Source organism: Haliotis asinina, chromosome 1 (genome assembly GCF_037392515.1).
Source record: "Haliotis asinina isolate JCU_RB_2024 chromosome 1, JCU_Hal_asi_v2, whole genome shotgun sequence".
NCBI lineage: Eukaryota > Metazoa > Mollusca > Gastropoda > Lepetellida > Haliotidae > Haliotis > Haliotis asinina.
In genome coordinates this window covers 80,487,289-80,492,685 of record NC_090280.1, presented here as the reverse complement: position 1 = coordinate 80,492,685, position 5,397 = coordinate 80,487,289, and the positions used below count along the sequence as shown (strand labels likewise).

At 43.3% G+C, this 5,397-nt stretch overlaps 1 pseudogene; it reads right to left on the bottom strand.

Annotated features, from left to right (window-relative positions):
• Window positions 1-908: 908 nt before the first annotated feature.
• Window positions 909-1,295, bottom strand: LOC137276128 (sodium-dependent noradrenaline transporter pseudogene; annotated as a pseudogene).
• Window positions 1,296-5,397: the final 4,102 nt, after the last annotated feature.

Below are 5,397 nucleotides of genomic sequence, written 5' to 3'. Positions count from 1 at the left end.
GCAGTGTGCAAGAATAAGCTACCATTCACCATATAATATAACCAAGACATTTTGAGTTAAAAAGTTTATAAAATATTTGATAGAAATATAAGGAATAATTGAAGTTAAGTTAGGAAGGGTCAATGTACTGGGAAAGTGCATTGACCAAGTAATCAAATTTTATGGATTCACTTTTCTCGAGGGAAATGGCAATTTCTCAGAAGTAGCATATAACTAGGACTTTGTGATCATACATGATTAGGCAAATGGACATTCGGATACTAATGGTCAGTGTGTCAATAAAAGGGACACGCAGAGGATCGGAAATAATTTGTTTAAGTATCTTCTGGCGCCTACCAGTCTGAAATATTATTTGATATTTTGTCAGATATGTCAATGTTTGGTTGATGGATGGCTAAAAGTTGATTAACGAAGATATTTTATACTGGAAGAATTTGATGGTACCGATAAAGTCTCGGAAAGGGACTAATGAAAGTAATTAATTATTAAGATTGGGTATGAGTCATTTTTGTATGACGTAGGACATTATTTCGGGGGGAGGAGCCTAAATTGTCATGACTTCTATTTTGTTAGTTGTCCGGTGAGTGGTGCGCGATTCTGGGCCCCACCGTTGACTTGAGAGGTTCTCTCCGTATATTGAGAGAATGGCTCAGATGAACTTGAAGTATCAGAAGTTGTGTAAGAGACCTACAAGTTCTTCCAAGACATTGTAAACTAATGTCGTGTTTAGACCCGAGTCTAGGAAGTATTTGAGGACCTTTGTTTGTGAAAAACTATACCAAAAATAAAAGGACTTGAACGCCAAACGGGACTTATCCTTGAGTATACCATCTGACTACATCATCCCCAGACAAAGAATGGAGGAAATACAGATTGCCTAGGGAGAAGGGTATAACACCCCGACACCCTCAGGTAACAGATGGTGGAGATGCGGGGTAGTAGAGGGTCCATGCAATGATAACGTTGTAGTAGAGGGCGCACATAGCGCTCACGACGTTCATTGACACGCCGATCCCAACAAACAATGGGGACACTTTCCACACGTGTAGAGCGCTCTTGCCAGAGAACTGCCCTACGGACAGCTCCAGGAAAAACAGGGGCAAGCCACATAGTATGAGGAAGGTTAGGAACGGGATGAGGAAGGCACCGCCCCCATTCCTGTTACAGAGGTAAGGGTATCGCCACAGATTGCCCAGTCCAACGCTGTAACCAGCGAGAGACAATAGAAAGTCGAGTTTCCGAGTCCATTTCTCTTTCGGAACAATTGTCAACGGGGAATCCTTCCCATCAACCATTTTGTTGAGCGGACTTGTAAAAGTAGGAAAATCCGCGACTCACTAAAACTGTGCTTGTGAAAAGATTTCCGGAAAAAAATAAGTGAGGGAATATTCAGAAGAGAACCCGCCTTGTTTTGGAATGAAGGTTAGTGATAATCCCGTTGTACAACAATGACGCTTACAGTCAAGATAATGAGTTATTCTTTACACAACACGGTTTACACGGGCTGGCGATCACACTCACTTATGAATGGGTTTCCCCTCACGGCTGCTTATTATTCGACACTCCGTCCTTCGTCCCGAATGAATTCATCGTTAGTCTTTCGACTGTCCTCATCGTTCAGAAACCTGAGGCAGATGTTCATCTACCCCACACTAGAGAGTGTCAGTCATCTCTAGACTCTTTTGAGCTTTTATATATACCACGAATGCAGGCATGTCCCTCTGCTTCGTATTCATCAATTCTCATAAATGCAGGCATGTCCCTCTGCTTCATATACATCAATTCTCATAAATGCAGGAATGTCCCTCTGCTTCATATACATCAATTCTCATATATGCAGGCATGTCCCTCTGCTTCATATACATCAATTCTCATAAATGCAGGCATGTCCCTCTGCTTCATATACATCAATACTCGTGTGCGCGGGCACGTCCTTCCGCGACTTTTCCATATCACTTCTCATAACTTTGGGTACCCATATAAGCTGACACGTGTCATAATAATATCGGGACTTAAAAATATATGCAGCTACCTTATACTCGGAGTTTAGGAACATCATGTTTAGGAATCTATCGTTTTGACTTGTGCTTCCGTTTTGTTTTTCCCTTCATCGTCTTTCTGATGTGGAAATCCTCCACTATTTCAGCTGGAAGAAATTCCCGTTGGACCCATTCGCGTTTTGCGACACCTGCATATCGCACCTTGTACCATTTTCCCTTACGATCTGACATACATTTCTCAATGGCTTCAATCTGTTTGTCCTCTGTTGCAGGACTGCACTCAGTTACATCAGGAACATCATCGTCTGATGCAACTTGTACCTCGTGTGTATCCGTACCGAATTCATCTCCAGAAATCTCTTCATCTGAAGGAGTACCTGTGTCATGTTTTGACATGATGATCTCCTCATCAGGAATCATCTCAGGATCTAATTCCTCATCGTCGGATAAATCCAACGGGGTTGCTAGTGGACGGGTATCTGGACTGAAGTATGGTTTCAGTCTGTTGGCATGAATGGGTGATCTTATCAACTTGTCATCACCACATCTGCGTAGCTGAAACGTGTGTGATGGGTATTTCCATACCACATAGAATGGTCCCTGCCAAGACTTGTAAAGTTTTCTGCTTAACCCTTTTGGCACCTTTGAACAATAGAGCCAAACTCTGTCTCCAACATGGTATGGAGGTTCTGCTGATTTCTTGTCAAATTGTTGTTTGTATGCCTCCTGTGCAATTTTCACATTCTCATGAGCAATTTCTCTGGTAATCTCAATATTGCTCAGTAACTGCCTTAGATCAGTGCGAGTTTGAACAGGAAGCCCCTGCTTCTGAGGTTCCAACACATTGTCAATTGGCAACCTAGGTTCCCTTCCAAACACCATGAAGTAAGGAGAGAAACCTGTTGAGCTGACTGCTGGGCTCATTCTGTAGCCAGCTAGTATGCTAGGCAACAGTGTTGGCCATTTTTCCTGTTCCTTGTCACCATAAATCCTGAGTGTTTGACCAATGACACTATTCATGCGCTCAGCATGGCTGTTTCAGGATGAAAAGGGCTAGTCCTAAGTCTGCCTATATCCAGTAATTTGCATAGCTCATTCAACAGTTTGGAGGTAAACTCCTTACCTCTATCAGTGAGTATGCTTTGAGGGCATGAGTATCTGCTTATGATTTGATCATACAACACTCTGGCTACTTCAAATGACTCTTTGCTTTTCAGTGGAAAGCATTCCGGCCATTTGGAAGCAGCATCAATGCAAAGCATGATGTATTTGAATCCCTCAGGAGATTCCTTCAAAGGGCCTATCAGGTCCACGTGCCACCTTTGGAAAACATCTACCACCGGTAGAGGTTGCAAAGGTGCAGGCTTTGCGTGTATGTGTCTCTTTGCTGACTGGCAATCAACACAAGAAGCTACCCAAGCTCGTATCCTTTCATACATCCCATACCAGAAATACTTCTGTCGTATGAATGCATAGCATCTCTCCACACCCATGTGGGATGCCAGTATGTCATCATGGTAAGCGTGCAGAATTGTGTCATACAATTCCTGAGGCACGGCAAGTTGTTTCACATAGCGAAGTTCTCTTGAACCTTTTCCTTTGGAGCATAGAGATGATACAGAATACCATCCTCCATGAGGAAGTCATCAGCTTCCAGCAACACACGTCGTGCTCGGTCACCATCATCTGGCAATATGTCTTTTTCCAGATAATCAATGATGCGTTTGAACTTCTCGTCAGCCAACTGTAAGCTCCGCAACTTAGTCGCTGTCAATCCTGTCCTCTCCTCCATGTCAGTCATGGGAGAGACTGACGACACTGTTGCGATCACTGTCTCATCATGATGGTCATCATCAGACAATGACAGTATCCAGTCCTCATCCTCAATGTCATCATAATCATTGATAGGAGATGCATCATATTCCCTTCTGCTCAAGGCATCTGCATTCCCATGCTTTGCACCAGGACGGTAGATCACCTCATAGTCATACTGAGTTAGCAGCAGCGACCACCTGGCTAATTTACCTGTGGGGTCCTTGATGTCTTTCAGGTATTTCAAAGCAGCATGATCAGTGATAACCTGAAACTTATTTGGGGCTAGATACAGGTGAAAGTGTTTAACACCTGTCACCAACGCCAAGCATTCTTTCATTGTGATGTGGTACTTGCGTTGTGTCTTGTTCAAGCTCTTGCCACCATATGCTATCAGTCATGCTGACCCAGTACAAACCCAATTGCAAAAGCGCTACTGTCAGTGTACAGTATGAATGGTGTGTTAAAGTCTGGAAACGCCAGGATGGGAGAAGATATCAGTGCCTCCCTTAAGGTCAGAAATGCTTTATCAGCCTCCTCCGACCAAACAAATGGTATGTCCTTACCAAGTAGTGTGTTCAGAGGAGCAACTATGTGTGCATAGTCCTTGACAAACTTTCGATAATATCCACATAAACCCAAGAAGCTTCTCAATTCACCTACATTCTTAGGTTTAGGAAAGGATTTCACAGCTTCTATCTTTTTGGGATCAGTCTTGATACCCTCTTTGCTAATCACATGTCCCAGGAAAGCTACCTGCCTGAGAGCAAATCTGCATTTTGAAGGCTTCAGTCTCAAGTTCGCTTCCCTCAGCTTATCAAATACTGCCTTCAGATGTACCAAGTGTTCCTCAAATGTCTTACTATACACCAATATATCATCCAAGTACACCAAAGTGAACTTGAATGCCATAGACGAGAATAGGTTCGACATAAGATATGCAAATGAGCTAGGTGCTGAAACCAAACCCATGGGCATAACGAGCCATTTATAGCTTTTACCTGACGGGACCGTGAAACTGGTGACATCTTGACTGTCCTCGTCAACAGGTAACTGCCAAAAGCCCTTAAAAAGATCCAGGGAACTATACACCTGAGCTTGTTGACTTCCCAATGAAGCTAAACTCTCGTCAATCACAGGTAAAGGCCAAACCTGAGGAGTGGTCAACGCATTCACGTGGCGGTAATCTATGACCATCCTAAATGTATTGTCAGCCTTTTTAACAAGCAAACAAGGTGAGCTCCACTGAGAAAAGGTAGGAGCAATCATGTCATACTTAAGTAATTGATCCACCTGCCTATCGATCTCATCTTTAGTTGCAGGTGAGCATGGGTATGCCCTCTGATATACTGGACTGTGATTTCCAGTATTGATCTTGTGGGAGAACAGGTGTGTTCTACCTATCTCCGACATGTCAACTGCAAAAACATCTCTATTCTCCCCTAGAAACAATTCAAAGTCGCTCTTCTGACTGTCAGTCATGTCAGCATCAGCTAAAGAAATTTTCAATTCACCTGCCTTTGCTCTCAAAGTGGCTTCATCCAACCCACGTGGATGAACCAAAAGCTGTGGTGTTGACTCATTT